The sequence below is a fragment of the Phalacrocorax aristotelis genome, chromosome 8 (assembly GCF_949628215.1).
Source record: "Phalacrocorax aristotelis chromosome 8, bGulAri2.1, whole genome shotgun sequence".
Lineage (NCBI taxonomy): Eukaryota > Metazoa > Chordata > Aves > Suliformes > Phalacrocoracidae > Phalacrocorax > Phalacrocorax aristotelis.
The window spans coordinates 28,988,407-29,006,578 of record NC_134283.1 but is presented as its reverse complement, the minus strand read 5'-3'; the positions used below and the strand labels follow the sequence as shown (position 1 = coordinate 29,006,578).

Below are 18,172 nucleotides of genomic sequence, written 5' to 3'. Positions count from 1 at the left end.
TACGAACTTTTAAAATCCATGCACACATCAAGATGCCACAAAGGTAGGACTTAATTTCAAATATTTACAATCTAAGACCCTGCAGATATAAAAAGTAGAAGATCAAGCTTGAAAAGGGCAGCATCGCTTGTTGCTACCAAGGCTTTGTCTGGTAGTAGAGAGTGCTCCCAGACCTCCCATTTGATTGAAAACCCTCCAGTGAGGCAGATGTACTTTTTCTCTATGAATGCCCCGATGGGTCAGTGCAGAGGAGACTACACTGTCACTAGCTAGCTTTTCTCAAGACACAAATGCCACCCAGCATTTCTCCTACTTTCAATTTTAAAGGAAAATCACAGTCAGTAGCTTTATTGCTCAGTAAATATTTTTAAGAAACATTATTTTTTGCAACAAAGTTGCAGTGCAGAGGCAGGGAATGTAAATGCCAAACCAAGTTAAATCAGACATTTTCTAGCGTGCTAAATGTGTAGATACATTAAATATAACCACATGAAAATAATTCTTTCATACTTATGTAGACCTAAAAGTATCCTACAAATAGGATATTTGTAATTAAGTGCGAATCATTGTCCTCTGCTGTGTTCACACATTTACGTCTGAACCTAGGTCTCTAACTCAGATTTGGCAACAATGAAATTATTTCTAGCATTCTGCAAACAATGATGGCCTAACACAAAATGTTAAGAAGGCAAGCTTTCAAACTCCAGTCGCTTCAGAAGCAATGCACGGACAGAAACAGGGAGAACAAAACCACCAACAGCGATGCTGTGCGGAACATGAAGCTGACACTACAGACAAGGCCTTGGCATTAGCCCTGTCAAACACAAGGTATACTGCAAATGTTGAAAAGTTTATCTGTCTGAGAAAAACTGACTCGCTGTAATGTAAAATTAACTGTTAAATCTGAAGTGGCTAGGCTTCTTGGGATCACATCCTTCTTCACTGACCAGACTGACTCTTCAATCTTCTTGGTTGTATCAGCTGAGGGCCAGGACACAAGCTGGTCCACATTGGCAAAATTCAGCCACATTCAACAGAATTACATTATTTCAATCAGCTACTGTACAGCCTCAAGGTTCCTGGCAGTTTGCTGTACCTGGGCCCTTCATATAATAATTAACATATTGGTTGCTGTTCAGAAAAGCATGGATTTTCTCTATGCGTTAACTGACTACCAATCATGGTGAAAACCCTTGGGTTGTAAACCGCTGCTGGTGGTTTTTACAGCCCTTCATCCTCTGTGAAAGGGTCCTGGATAACTGGTGCTTCTCCTGTCTGAAAGGCAATGAATCCCTTAGAAATGGGGATTTCCTTTCATCAGACTAGCATGAGCCTGACCATTCCACAAAGAAGCAACCCTTGGATGCATCCATTCTAGCCAAATATCACTAGCATCAAATTTTCCATTTCCAAACATTTGTATAAAGTCCTGCTAAAACTAAACTAACATTCTAGCCTAATTTAATTTTTTATTTTTTGGGGAAGACACAGTTCTCAGTTCAGTCATTAGCTTCAGAATACTTCTCTTCACAAATCCTACACACAGGGCATACAGGAGCTGTGCTCTCAGCCACTTCTGAGGGACTGTCAGACTCCATTTCATACCTCCCTTACAGTCCATTCAGCAATGCAATATATATGGGTGTAAGCCAAATTCAGCTAAGTGAATACTGAAGCATTTTTTCTTAACAAGAACAGGTACATAAAGTATTATTTTAATTCTCTCATCAATGGCTTACTAAAGAAATTCAAAATCAAATTTAAGGCCTTACGCCTTATCTGGTAGGCTCAGGATATTTAAGAGACTGTCTAAGGTAGAGGAATGGAAACGGGTCAAGAGCTCTGCTAAGCTGACAAAAGCTAATCTTATCTGTGCAGGAGGTAGAGATTTTAAGAACCCAATTTAAGACTGTGGAATGAATTCCTTCACTCCATAAATAAGAACTTACATATATATATATAGATATATATACACACACAAAAATCACATATTATCCACTTTTGCTCCAAATACAAATTGCACTCCTGTGACCATAACTCCTTTAATACACAAGTAGCTTTACAAAGCAGAGAGTTTAAGTCAACCAAAATGCTCTAGTAAGCTAAGCCAGCATTTACAGTGACCAAACAGAACTGTTTCCCTTATGCCTGTACTACTTAACAGTAGTTTACACTGGTATTTCTAATCCTATTTGAATTCAGAGATGTGAGGGAGTGTGATGTGTGCACACACATGACAACAGAAGTAGGGCAGTGTAGTGAGAACAAGCAGATATTTTACACGTGTGTTGCTCAATATGCCATAGAAGATGCTTAGCTAGGGCACTGAGTGGCGCGTAGCAGCCTATCCAATGTACAGAAAAGAGGGCAGTAGGAAGTCATCCTTAAAAACCATGGGCCAGAGTCTAATGGTTGACCTCATAACTAACGCTGCTTTGAGGAAGAGGCTGGACTAGATGACCTCCTAAAATCCTTTCAACCTGAATTACCTATGAAACCTTCAGTTTTAGATCTTTATAATTAACAGTTCTCAGGGCAGGAAATCCCAGTTTTCTCAGGCATTATTACACAATGATTACTTGCTATTCATCAGATATTGATGTCTGCATAGAGTTTATAATTTAGCAATTAACTTTCAGATATGCAAATGCAGATACTGTGTTAGTGTGCAGGTTTTCTCTATCAGAAGAATAAATATGAGCCTTAACATAAATATGCATTTTCCTCCATTCCTGTGCAACAGATTAGTATGCTCTGTGGATAAATATCCCTTCATTTGATACAGAAATTTGGAACCCCTTCAGGATGAAAAGTGCTATATAGACAGATATGTTTTGCAGCTGATCTTAAAGTATTAATTACATGGATTCCAATAAATGGCTATACACTGTATGGTTTCAGGCTACGGAGTCCAAACATTTCAGCTGTCCCAAAGGAAAATGAAAAGAAAACACTGAAGAGAAAAAAGAAGTTTTGAGGAAGTCCTGTGGAATAGCTTGGAATGAAAAAAGCCTTGGCAACATACACCAAATGCTTCTCATACATCTTCTGGCTTCCAGGAATCCTAAATCTTCATATCTTAATATGATTAAGGTATGACAGAAAATACTGGATATTTGAATATTAAAATAAATATATCTCACATGTCTGTTAGAGCTAGAATTTAGGGAGTTTAAATATTATAAAAATGTAAAGGATGAAATAATGCCCAAAACACAGGAGCAGTATTCTGCCACATAGATATCATATGTAAAACTAATTAAAATACATAAACAATGCATTCTGAGTTACGTGTTCGTGTATGCTGAGGTGTTTGGCAGATGAAGAATAGAAGATTAATATTTCACTACATAAAATATATTTTATAAACATGCCTTTAATTCTAAAGTGCTAGGCATCCATTCTGCATCCCTTTTCAGTATACATGTCTCATGAATATCATGCAATTTTCCAATTTTTATATCTACCAGCTGCACAAATAACTAATAAAAGCTACAGAAATAAAAATGTTGTTTTCACAAACAAACTGTTTTTAATCCTGCATGCACAGACAAAGCATAGGATAGCTCTCGTTTTGTTCCTTCTTCATCTGCCTAAGTGGTAGGGAAAAAAACCCTCATAATCATTCAAATATAGCCAGTTGCCTTGATATTTAAACACAAAATAAATTTGGGAAACTGATTTGGAATTACTAGGGAGAAAGCCAAGAGTATCTAATCTGCACTTGGAAGAAATTTGAAAGAGAAAAGACTCTTTAAGCTCTGCTTGCTTTATATTAAATATATTTACTACCTGGCAACTAATAGCTCTGCTCCTCCCCTAGCCTCACGACAAGTGACCTTAATTCCCTGGAACAAATACTTAGGTCCTTCTGCTTATAGACAGAGTATTTCTTTTCCATTTCTCCACTGAAGCTATCAAAAGCACCAACCCCGCTTTTAACTTGGTTGCCTTGCATCTATATTCGACAGAGTTTTTAATCTGTGCTGGTATAGGCAGGATGTTATCAGTTATAATGGGACTGCTTGCTAGGAGCACGTCTCTCAGGAGGAGAAACACGATATCTAAGCAAGTTAGAGATGCAGCCAAAAAATCTAGAGATCATTCCACCTTGACTGCAATATGACTGTAAGATCAATACGTTGGATTAATCTGCTTTAGTCACTGATTCTTGTCAGGTGAAGAGATGCACAGCTATGTATTGTCATGGTATTTGCTTCAGTTTAAGAAAAAAAAAAAACAACAGGGAAAGACAGATTTAATATTATTAAAAACTAAGACCATTCAAAAGGAATTTCCAATAACAAAAAACTCCCCCAAAACAACAACAACAAAAAATCTATGCATGGGACATCTAAAGGACAATATGCTAAAGTTTGATGCAATTTGCTTTTTCTTTGCAACACTGAAATACAGCACGAGTAGCTAATAGTATCAATAGTAATTGATATGTTTAGAATATCAAATAGATATCAAAGAAATTTTACTTTTCTGTTTTCTATCCAGCTTATTAATTAGCATTATTTACCCTCAGTATTCAAATAAAATTTTGACGTTGCTTACCGCACTTGAACTGCAGAGGACTTCCATAATACCCCCCTCTATATTCCATGACTAGCTAACGAAAAAACACCTTGCAACATGAAAATGTTAGTTGAAGGTCTCTCACCTGAGGATTGATGCAGTTTGACTCTGTTGAGTTTATGAAATCTCCATGGCTGTTAATCAAGCAAAGTGAACTTTGGAATGGCTTTAGGTTTCAGAGTAAATACGTGTGTGGGAATAAGTTTAATCAGCCATAGTGCATATCCAGTTAATTTACTGTAATAACTTCTGTAAGTGGTTAGGAAGTTTTTGCACAGATACTTCTTAACTGGGTATCATTTACTGGACAAACTATCCTGCAGTTTAATGACTTTCTCCTCAAGGTACAAATCAGCAAACTGAAGACACTTAAGTGCATTTTTCAGCATGCATACCTGCTTCTCTTTCTGAATGAAACAACTTACTAATGTTAATTATTTCCTAAGCTGGAATGAAGTTACCTAAATCAAGTAAGGGATCAGCAGCAGCAGCAGCCCTGTGAAACCTTATCTTTAGTAAACTTGTAATTTTTAGTCATAGGACAAAAAAAAAAAAAAGGAAGCAATGCTCAAAAGACCAGACAACTTCCTTTTTGCTTCACATTTGTTCACATTTGAATGATATATCTCCTCACATTTTATAACACCTTATCTCAAGCAATGAAACAGAGAAAATAAAATAATTAAGATCTAGAGGCGTATTCTGCAAATAACTTTCAAGAAAGCTCCCATTTAATATTGATAGGAACCTTGATCTTAAAAAAACAGATACATTATACACACCTCACTAGAAATTTTTAAATATGCTGACAAAAATCCTTACTATAGCAGGGGAAACCATAACTACAAAGGTTGAATAAACAGATGCAGTTTTAAATGGGAGGCAAATGTGTTAAATTACCTCAGTTCTGCTGAATAAACATTTCCCTTTACAAAGCATCTCATACTTAAAACTTTCCATGCAGTAACACTTTTAAATTAGGTAATAAGGATTTTCAGAATTTCACAGTAACTAGAAGTACAATACAGGTGAAAGAAGACAGATGTGACTTACCAAATTCTCTGCACAGAAGACGGAAAGATTAAAAGGAATGGAGAAATCATCGGGTTCTAATAAGCACTGCCTTCCTTTTATTTTAACAAAATTTCATGTCGAGTGAAAATATAAACAATTTCAGGAGGCATTTCAGTACCTCCACAGAGATTCTGAGCGATATCTTATATGTAATTAAGTCTTTTGATAAAGGATATGAACTGTTTGAAAATAAGGGGGGGCCTGGCCAATTTTGATTCGCTTTTTTCTTCTGCGTATAAGCAATCAAAATTGTTATAGAATATATAACAAAAGATTCAAATGAAACATCATAAAACTGATAATCTCTACAGACCCCTTGGATTTGAATTAAGGAAAGCTGCAACTGCAAGCTAATGCTTGGCCATCAATATAGACTTCTTTAGTTTCCCCTTCAGCCTTCTAGCTACATATGCAAGAGTAACACAGTATATACATCGGTTTGGCTTCTGTTTCATAACTATCTCTAGAGGAATGATGCAGAAACAATGAGTGCAGACCTGTTTATGCAAGCTTAAAATTTTCTATAGGTAACACTAACCTAGTATTTCCTTCAAGCAACTGTTGCCCTCTTAACCCTCACAGACAAAGTGACCTTGACTCTAATAACCCATTCTTTAAATATGGAAGGCTTTTTCCATTCTAAATCAGTATTTCTGACTTATTTTGGAAGAAAAAAGGTTCAAACATTCAGGGGACACAATGAAGATATATATGGATTGGCTTCATGATAAAGAATCAATTAATAATGATCCAAGGGAGGCAGTAACAAAAAGCAATTTTACCCCTAGTTTCCAAAGAAGCCAACAAAAAGATAGATTGGATATAAAAATCTATGTCGCTATACTTTCCCCCCCCGCAAATTCAACTATTGATTAACAATGCTGCATGGTGAGCAATGTCAACCTTCGTTTCATATTCCTAACAAACTTCTATGCAGTGATTTTCTGCCTTAAGTCTAAAATATCTTTTCAATTTTTTTTGAAACAAGAAAAGGCATATTGCCATTATTTTTCCTGTACTGTTATCAAATTACTCTGAAAAAAGAAGGAGTAGAATTAATCAGAATCTGTTAACATTTTAACAAATTCATATTGTGCTTTCACTTTTCAGCACTAAATAATGATTCATGGCTTCCTGCATTCACTTACAAATGCAAGTGGCTCTGCAATTTAAAAATAAAAGAAAACAGGGAAGAGGGAGAGAAACACCCAACCTCCTTTCCTATAATAGCTTAATTCAGGGCACACTATCTTGCATTGTAAAACTGCCTTGCTTTATTGAAGGGAAAGCAAAGAAGTCAGACTGTTTTATGTTTACAATGTGCTGAAAAGTTGGTGGCACCATGCTACATTAGGAACTAAGTTCTACTCGTTGGTGTTCCCAGGAGTTAAAACAAAAAGTCAGTTTGCTCATCTGTACTAATGTGCCTCTTGTTTTAAAAGAATCAACATCTTCTGGAACATTTAGGGCTTGTGTTTGTGCATGCTGAATTTTCAAAAATAGCTTCAGTGCTATTCTTGAGGAACTCATTCCACAAGAAGCTGAGCAATCCCTTTTTATTCCTAACAATTAGAAAATCACAGTATTTGAAGCTGTTCTAAGTAAACATGTCATTCCTAAACGGATCTTTTTGTTGTTGTTGTTGTTGCTGATTTGTTCTTTTGGATAATTGTCCTCTTAGTTTCATTTCTAGCCTAAGATCACAACCTAGTAATATATTTCACTACAAACAGATTTAGGTTTTACTTAAAAAGAATGGGTTTTAATCATAATTACACCATTATAGTTATTTCCTAGATAACAAAGCTATTATCACTACTATTTTGCTTCAGAACAGGGACTGCATCTTGATGCACTGTGGTTCTTTAGCTCAGTTGTTCAATTCTCTGAAAAACTGCCTATTTGAAGGCAAATTAAAACATATGTGGTCTAGATGCATTATGAATCTTACTCATTTGTCACACTCATGAATAACTTTACTCTTTTAACATCTACCTAAAAAAATCTCATCTGCAGTTTTATAATTAACTGGAATGAATACAGAAGAGATTCATCTTTACTTTATATGGGATTCCGTAAAAATATACTAAACCGTAAAAAGTATATATACCTTTTAATTATATGAAAAATTAACTATCAGCTCATGTAGTTCTGTCTACCCTAATCACTCCAGAGCATTTACTTAAACCTCTCCTTGCAGCTATTTTGTATGATATCTTATTTTACAGCATTTTAAAAGCAAGCCACAATCTATTGATGCCAAGTTGATCAACCTCCTCCATGCTGGACTGTTAAAAACTGTGAATGGAAACTAAAAATACAATGGGATTAGGAAAAAGCAATAAACCCTGATGTTGATTGGCAGTTTGGCACAATTATGGCTCCCTATTTGCAGGATGCAGGAAACCCACAGCCCTTTAAAAGACATTGTACAGCAGAGAAAATACAAATGAGTTGGGTAGACATTGGTGCCATTATGTAAGCTGTGTTGGAGAGAACACAGAAATTGTTTTACACTTGAACATCTGGGACTTACTGCACGGCTCCCAATAACCAGTGAGACAGCACAAGAAAAGGCAATGCATCCCAGATGTTAGACATCGGTCATGGGCCATAGAACTGGCAGAATACAGTAAGATGGGAGTAAAAGTATCTTTTAAGTTTAGTAGAATGAGAGGGAGAAAAGCTTTACATGGATAAGCAGACAAACATATCTCCTCTGCCTAAATTTTCATTAGGTATAATGTTATGGTCCACATCACACTGAAGTCTTTGTGAAGGTAGAAGTTACCACTTCTCCATGAAAACTGCTGAACTGTTTAAGAGCGGTACTTATTTAGAGTGAAATATTTAAGTCAAATGTGTGGCACCCAGTGTTAAGGGTCAGCGCTCAGATTTGAAAATCTTCAGGCAGACAGCTGGACCATGAATCCTCTCTGCTCTAATCCTGTTGTTGAATGAAGAGAGAATGAGGATAAATTCAGTAACCTTAATTTCTCATGTCCCACTTTTCCTTCACCTTTTAGGACTATGACTGTGAACTGCTGCTAGACTAATGAGACACCAGTACTGCTTTGTCTTTCTCTATCCCAGCATGGATGTGTTTTGAATACAAATGACAGAATGAGATGAACAGTTATATGTCAATCAATACTATGTCACCGAAAACACTACAGAAGTACATCCTGGAAACTGCAGAATTATAAATACTTAGTTACAATTTTCATGGCGGGTATAAATCAGGTAATAATGACCCCAATATTACTCAATTATCTGCACTTTCAACCTACAGAGATGAACATGGACCATAACCTCAGATCTGAACACCTTCAAGAACACTCCAGGTTGTATTTAGTTCTTACAGTTCAGTTACCTTAATGATGTCTGTAATTTTGGGGGGCAAATGAGATATACTACATTATATGATAATTTCTGTTGAACAGAAAACTTTGCTTCTTTTTGTATGTATAGAAAAAGTGTATCTAAAATGAAATAGTCTGAGGCTACCTACAGGAATAATCTTCAGAAGCAAGGTTATCCTAATAAGCATTTCATAAGCAGATCAGAATAGGAATGGAAAGAAAGAACAAGAGAAAAGAGCTGATCAACATAAATTTTGTAAAAACTTGGTTCAGTAAGAATGGCTCAAGACACTTTATAGCTGGTGCTCTGAACAAGTCCCCATATTCGGTCCTTAAGATCTTAAAAAAATTGTCTTAGTAAGGGTGAAAGGGCTTTCACTTTCCTTAGTGAGAGAAGGATCTATCAATATTCAGTGTGTATTTCATCCTCAGTGAGTAGTTACTGCACAAGAGAACTGCCGGTTTAAAGTGAAAGCTTTCAATAGTTTCATTTCTTCCCCAAAGCCCTAAAGAGATCACAAGGCAAAATCCTGAACTGACACTTCAGAGATGCTACAGAGACCATTTTTGTCTTTTTCTTTTTGACACTAGTATTTTTAATACAACATTAAACTAAGAAAAACTTAAGCAGAGAATTCCCAAAGCATCAAATATTTTAGGAAGAAGACAAGCCTCTAACTTCTGATGCATCCTACTGTTAATTTGATATTATGTAGGAATTAGAGACAAAATTGACAAGAAGCTGGAAAGGTAAAACCTTGTGTCTGAATTGTTATTCCATAGAATTTGCAGCAGTCAGGCAAAATGCACTTGGCTTCGTTTACATCTTCAAGCATGAAAGATTATGTGAAATAGATTTAAAGATACAAGAATTATACCTTGAGAATGTATAAGCAAGAACGCAAGTGATTAAGGAAAAGATATCTTTAACAAGCAGGCCTCGAAAGTATGGGCAGATATTTTTCTTTTTTGTATTTGTTTCTTAGCCAGTATAATTACTATATCTATGTATATACGTGTATATATCTCAAGATTGGTACTACCTTTCTATCTCTATACAATCTATGTCACTGACCTCTCACAAGCATTCCCGTGTCTTTGTTGCTTTGTATCCGGCAACACCATGTAATTCACTCACTTGCTGAAGCTGTGCTTGACACCACAGGGTACAAAATAACACAGAAAACATTATGTGTGGAAGAGGAGGACATTGCCTGATGCTGTGAATACTCCTATGAACAGCAAAGTCAGCTTTGCCCTTTCAAAAGTTAGATCAGCTGCCTGATTGATTGCCCTCCCCCTCTTTTTGTGGTCTTTAAAGAGTTCAAGAATTGGCCAGAAAATCAATATAACTTGTGTTAAAGACCCTCCAAAAGGAGAAAAAAGAAACGTGATTTTAGTTTGGGAAACTATTCACCAGTATCTGCTGGGTGCATCTTTGAAGTACCAGACAAAATGCAGGAAGCTTTGCTGAAAACACTCTCATAAATTTTTTTTTGCACTAGAAAGGGAGAAGTAAGGTCATGTTCTGCAAATATCCTATATACAGAGAAAGAAAAAAGCTGTTCAAGTGTTCTGACACTGCACTGTGACATATTTCAATCATTTTCAGGAAGCCCTCAGCAAAGAATGCAAACAGGAAAGTTCTTCCTCATGAATAAGCTTGCCTTTTAGCCAAAAAAGATCCCCAGCTGCCCTATGTAAATTCTGCAGATGAAAACAAATTCTGTTTCTAAATTCCCTGAAAGTTAAACTGCTCTCCCTTTATACAAATCTCTACACAGAATATTTTCTTCCAAATATATAATCAGCTATCTTGCTCAGGTATGATAAAGTAAGAGGATGCATATGGTAGTTCTGGATCCCTTAGCTCTAAAAAAATTGTTTAGAAAGTTTACTCATCCCTGATACAGAAAAGTAGCAAAGTATATTTTAGTTATGAGGATAGGTCTTTACAGAGTTACAAATCAGAAACAAAAATTAGCATGATATTCAAAACAAGAGCTATTTACACAGTGTGTAATCTGGGGACTTTAGAGCCAAGAGATTTTATTTGGAAGTTTTGGAGGTGAAATAAAAGATGACATATTTGCAAAACCAACAAAGCACCCCAACAGCAAATGTAGTTGGAAAAGATTGGCATGGGGATGAGTGGGTGGAAAGCTGCTCAGTGGAAAATGAACTGGGGATGCTGGTTGACAGCTGGCTGGACATGAGCCAGCAGTATGCCCAGGTGGCCAAGAAGGCCAACAGCATCCTGGCTTGTATCAGGAATAGTGTGGCCAGCAGGAGCAGGGAAGTGATTGTGCCCCTGTACTCGTCACTGGTGAGGCCGCACCTTGAATACTGTGTTTGATTTTGGGCCCCTCAGCACAAGAAAGACATCGAGGTGCTGGAGCGTGTCCAGAGAAGGGCAATGAAGCTGGTGAAGGGTCTGGAGAACAAGTCTGATGAGGAACTGCTGAGGGACCTGGGGTGGTTTAGTCTGGAGAAGAGGAGGCCGAGGGGTGACCTTATCGCTCTCTACAACTACCTGAAAGGAGGTTGTAGTGAGGTCGGTGTTGGTCTCTTTTCCCAAGTTACTAGTGATAGGACAAAAGGAAACGGCCTCAGGTCGTGCCAGGTGACATCTACATTGGATGTTAGGAAAAATTTCTTCACCAAAAGGGCTGTCAAGCATTGGAACAGGCTGCCCAGGGAAGTGGTTGAGTCAGCATCCCTGGAAGTATTTAAAAGATGTGTAGATGTGGTGCTTAGGGACATGGTTTAGTGGTGGACTTTGCAGTGCTTGGTTAATGGTTGGGCTCGATGATCTTAAAGGTCTTTTCCAACCTAAATGATTCTACGATTCTAATATGAAAAGCATTATCCTTCCAGGAAGAAATGTCTGATTGCTTATTTACCAGGTACTTGTATCTACACTGAAACACAGTGATATTGGACTAGATGATCACTGTTCTAATTGAACAGTACATTTCCTTGCTTTTGTTTGTAAAACATAACATGTTATAACACACGTGACCAAAACATCACTTTATAAGAAAAACTTCTACCTTATGAGCCTCTCTATACTTGCATGACAGAAATGAAAATGTAAATTATCTGCAGAGAATGGCAGAAAGCATCGAGAATCTCTCAGATTAATTCAAGAGGCATCTGCTACTCTTCTGTATTGCTGAAGAAATCCATGGGGGCAAACCACCTTATCACACTCCAAATGAAAGCTTGATTCCATACCTAAAAGACTGCAACACAGAGATGCTTATCAAGAAACCTGCTACCAGGTGTAGAGACAATAGGATCATTGTATTGTACAGGTGATGAACCTGAATCTGCAGATACAGAAACAGCCAATGTCTCTAACATTTTTGATCATGTCATCATATATATTACTAACATATCTCTATATCATCAGTAGTGAGAAGTGGTCATGACCCAAATATTCTATGCATTTTTCAAATGAAATGAAAGGATGTGTTCCTCCTTCTACAGAGCACGCAATCTAAATTTCTATCATCGTCGTTAGAGGTTTTTTTATGCCTTGATAGGTTATAGACTGTTACAAATGAATTTTAAGTTAGAAGTGCATTGGAGAAGTCTAATATATCTAGCTCCTTCTAAATTGCTCTTTGTCAGATATGATGTCTTTCCACTGTATCCTCCCACACACTTTCCATCTCTCCTGAAAATTGCCTCATCTTTGAATCATTACTCTTGTAATTACAACAAGAAAAATCAGTAGTAGAAGAAAAAAAACTTTGACACAAAGAATATTACCATGGGACAAAAATATCCTGTTCTATCCAAAGATAACACAATGCTGCATTATTAATGTTTCTATCGATTATTGACTTCATGATAAGGTAAAAATCTAAATCTTTACACTTTATATGTGGTATTCTTCCAGTCTACAAAAATTCTAAACATGTCTAAAAGGGAGTACTCATCCCAAAACACTTGGGGGAAAAAAATTTTAGTAAACATTTTTTTTTAGTAAAAACGGAGGTAGAATACTATCCATCTAATGTTCAGTTGGGTGAGTCTTGGTACTTCAAAGGAAGGGGATTTGAAATATTTACCTATTGGATGTAATATTTGCTCTTTGTTTGGATGTTTCAGAGTGGCTCAATATGTACATTGACAACCCATTGTTCTGCAAATACAGAACACGTAGATTAGTCTCCTTGGTTGGATAAATGATCCATTCTACTTCTGAGAGCAGCAATAGATTCTTAAAGAGGATGACAGTTCAAATCTTAACAGAGGCTATTATAAAATACGGTACTTAGGAGGAATGCTCCCCTTCAATCTCATTTAAAATCAGACTGGAAGAGGGGTCCTATAGTTCAATGATTTTCCAGTCGGCCCTCTGCCCCATGGTGGCATGAATTGCCTCTCTGTTCTTCCTGACAGACATTTGTCTGAATTGTTGTTAAAAGCTCCACTGATGAGGATTCAAGAACTTCCTCAGACAACCTACTTCAGTTTTTCATTTACTGTTACAAGATTTTTCCTAACACCTAACCCAAGTCTCCCATACTGTAACTTAAACTTCTTATCTTAATCACCCCGGACATAGACAGTCCTCTCTTTTTCCTGCACATTATTATGTATGTGAAAATGCTAGGTTATTTCCCACCATGTAGATGACAGGATCGTGGTTCTTTCAAATCTTTTTTTCTTTATTCAAGGCCCTGAAAACATAGAAGATAAGGTATGGGGCTAATACAGTTTTCCAAATTCGTTATTTACTAAGGAACATGACCTGCCATTTGACTTTTTCAGTGCAGAGGTCGAGGACTCAGTGGAGGAAAGGGAGCAGCAGATCCCCACTGCTGGCGTTAAGATTCTGCAAAGCAGTACAAAGGCCAGGAAGCAGAGTCGGCAGAGCTGCACACATCACCCGTTTGTGTTCTGCCTAGCACGTAGATAGTTGGAGGTTCAGCTTCTATGGCTGTCAAAGGGGGTACAGCTCATTTGCATTGAAAATAATAAAAAAAAAAGGAACAGAGAAGATAAGAATTGTCTTGATCGTGATCTGCAGCAGAATATCTGTATTATCAAATATCCTTTATTACAACCTTTTGCCACTTTCTGTGTGAAAGCAGGAGCGCTTAACCTACATCTAATGTAGGACACGAGCAGATAAGAGCAAGGCTTTGGGAATATGACAGGCTGCCACAAAGAAAACCTCATATGTTGCCTTCTGGTGAGAGCTTACCTTACAAGATACAATAAGTTTCCAGACTTTTAAAATTTACTCATAAATATTTAGGATTAAATCCTAGTTTCACTGGTGTCTCAGTGAGATTTTTACCAAAGACTTAATAACAGCTGTATTCCATGCTGCAGGGGTATAAATTACAGATGGAATTATGCTTTTAAGTTGGTATTTTTGAATGCTTCTTGAGATCTCCATATATATCACACTGTCCTTAGTACCCAGTCCTGGTAGTTTATATGAGAACACCATTCACAACTATTTAAAACCAACAGTTTTAAACATCTGAATAATATTTTCAGTGAAAGTAACAGATCTGTTTTATAACAGCATGCTTTAACAACACTGAGATGATTCAAGAAAAAGCCAAATCCTCAATCTTTAAATTCTGGCATGAAATTGGTTCAAGATTTAGCAACTGCTGTTTCTTAGCCTTTTGCTTTGTTTATTAGTTTTCCAATATTTTTTCCTCATCTAGATTACTCTCTATTATTTAGTTATAACTTCCTCCATAATTGCAATCAATGAATAGTAATCACTTAATAAACATATCCTGACAGGTCTAATTTTGCACTGGGAAAAGATTAATTTTCTTTATCACCACTCCAGTAAGCAATTTTTCTTCTTACCTGAAGTAGCAAAGTGAAACGTAGTGCCTGGTGTAGAGTTCTGCCGTGCTATGTACAGCATTTGAGCAAGACCAGACACCACTCCTTTCATTTTTGTATTATTTGGATTTTATATTATTTGTATTTATCAAAATGTGTGACTTGGAATTTGCATTCTCCGATTTTTAAACGTAGTTCTATTGCTGCACGTAGGTAAAAGCTGCTTTGCACAAACAACTTGTTACCACTGAGCTAATAGCAGCATTCTGGGAGACTTTTCAGAGTGCTTTTCTTAAAATGCAGAGAGAAACTGCATTTTTTTCCTAAATTTTTTGAGCGTAGATACTCAACATGGAAATGCCAAAGAGTGTGCATTTGTCAACTTTCTATAAAGGCCTAATTTGATATTAAATAGAATAAAATATCCTGAATGAACTTGGATACCTGCAGGTTGCTATAATGATTTCTTTTCCACTGCCATGTGAATATAGCACATGAAACTGGTAGAGAAACACAAACAAAAGAAAATGTATCTTGGTTTGTGTATAGGAACCTGCATTTTTTTTCTCACAAACTAGACTGATTTGTTCTCAGTGGGCTTGGCCTAAAGTCAGTGGACTCAAAGCAAGTTTTTCTACTGACTTCAAGAGATTTCAGACTACATGGAGCAATAAATAGAAATTTAGAGTAAATAAACTCTCCTACGGGATTCACATTTTTCTACTTGAAGTCCATAAGGAGAAATTCTCAAATGTCTTGTGAGGTAAGCCTGGCCTTTCATTGCTCCTGGAGACCTAATACGGGTATTCGAAAATTCAAACTATGTACCGGGAAGGGACAGAGTCAACCTCTGCTCATATGCTATTTTACTCTGGTCTGGCCTGGCTTTGCCTTAAGACGAACAGACTGTGCAGTTTGCCAGGTACCTTCCAAACCGGACTGAAACAATGGCTTTGGATTAAAAAAATAAAATAAAATTCCTGAACACTCTCTTTAGATGGACACTCCCCAGTGAGTAATTCTGACATTAAATGGTCTGTCAACCTTTCAGTTGAAAGCTAAACCATAAAGGGAGTACTCTAGATTAAAATGAGTTTCCATAAAATTTAAGTACACTTTAGTTCTTCACACTAATGTTTAAAACATCTTGAGCAACTCATCCTTGTTCCAAAGTATCATTTTACTCTAAGGTCAATTTTTCCAGTGGTAATTTCCAGCATTTTTTGTACAAATACAGAGAAAAATTAGTTTTACCACCCTTATCTTCCAAATTCTCTCTCTGTTTCAGCCCCATATAACATGAACCAAGAGAATCAAGCTGAGCTGTCCCTCTGAACTGAATTCCATTGCTGGCATAATGCTTTCTGCTTATGTAAATGGCCTCACAATCAGACCTCGTGATATGAGCTTATGAAAAGTCTTACTAATACGGGCCTGTCAGAAGATTATGTATCTGTCTACATGCAACAGGCAATTTATAACTGCATAAATTAAATGTACGGTAACTAGAAGGGCAAAAAAATTTTTTGTCCTTGTCTCATCTTTGCTGCAGGCAGGCTCACATTATGTTTCAAGGAAATCTTTCTAATACATACCAAACAAAAAAAAAAACTTATGTATATTTTAATCACTTCAGCAGTATCACCCTTCCTCTGAAAATAAGAATTGATTATATACATCAATAATAGGGAAAATATTTATTTCACAGCTATGAAAATTAGACAAAAAAATCTCACTTCAGAGTTCACTAGTTCAGCTTGGAATTTTCAGATTTCTTTTAAGATCTGAGTACAAGGCATCTTTCTGTGTGCACAGTAATGAAGACTTTAAGTACACTAATTACCTCTAAACATAGGCATATTACTAAAAGATTATAAAGCAAAACAAATTTTGTGCAAAGCAGCAACTTTTAAAATAAGCAATTATTACACAATTTACTGCAAAAAACTTATAAACTAGGCATTTTGTAAATGTCTTGGAAGTACTTAATATGAAAACAAAATGCCTGAATTAATCTAGCAGGGGTATGTTGATATGATGGAAGTCAGAAAGCAGTTGTGAAAAAACACTCTGCATCTATGCTGGTGACAAAGTGTTCAGTCATAAAAGCTTTGATTTAAATCATATTAGCATAGCATGGTGGAAGCATGCAGCACCACAACATCAAAGGATATGCCCCAAAAATATGTATCTTTTTTTTCCCTCTCTCCAGTGAGAGTATACTTTTAGTTTCCAACTCGTGTGTATCAGAAATGGTTTGTATACCCAGGGGGAAATCAGAGGGGAATGAAAAACAGCGTGAGGGATGCAAGAATCTCACCATACTTTTAAGTAAAGAAATAACAATTCACTTGTAATAGGACTGTCCCATTAGGGTCCCTGATTACCATGAAAATCTCAATTGACCTATTCATTTTCTTTGTTAAAGTTACAGCTTTAAGATAATTAAAACAATATGATCTTGGACTTGGACTCACTAGGTTTCTTTTAAGGTATACCTCAGTCCTCCAGAAATTCTTTGGAGAAAAAATACACTTGCCTGATTCTCACATTGCCTCAGCAGCTGGATACTCGCGCTCCAGATAATTTTGCTCAGACTTCTCAGAAGAGACGTTATCACTTAGAATTTCACATTTGTTATTACAGCATAGGTAAAATAACTTTTTTTTCCCTTTGTTTTCAGTAGCTTTACAAAATAATCCAAATGTACTACCTGATTGCTTGTAGAGACAAAATAAAGAACTTCATTTAGGAACAACTAATTCCCCTTCAGAATAAATTTTCAAGCATGGTAATCGAGAGGATAGAACATCATTGCTTTGTGTAAGTATAACCTTTTTGAACTTCCCAGGCTGACACATCACAGCTGAGATGCAATCGTGTTAGTCACGGCACTCTGCGTGATGCCAGTGCTGTACTGAGCAGCACGCTATTAGGAAAGGGTACAGCAGCATGCTGCACTACCAAGAGGGCCCTCCCATGCTGGGATTGTCTATATGCAAACACCATGCCCACTGTCACAGCACAACACAGGAGAATGCTAGGGAGCTATTTCTGTAACACCAGGAACACTTATTCCTCCACAACTTGACCCCTGCTCTGTGTGTTGATGGTGCTGATGTGTTTCAGATGTGATGTATAATAGCAGGAGAGCACTGATGCATCAGACCAGGAAATTAAAAAAGATGCCATTCGCGCAAAGGAATGTTTAGTTAAGTTTGAAAATCTTGGCTCAGACGATACCGTGATGGACCATTTGTTACATCTTTACGTACTAATGTTCATTTGCTGTGGAATTTGTTGTTGGTTGTTTTCCTCCACAA

General features: G+C 36.7%; 1 protein-coding gene across 2 annotated transcripts in view; it reads right to left on the bottom strand.

The window, feature by feature from the left end:
• Positions 1-18,172, bottom strand: part of TENM2 (teneurin transmembrane protein 2) — a 632,063-nt gene that overhangs the window by 64,247 nt on the left and 549,644 nt on the right. The window lies entirely within an intron of this gene.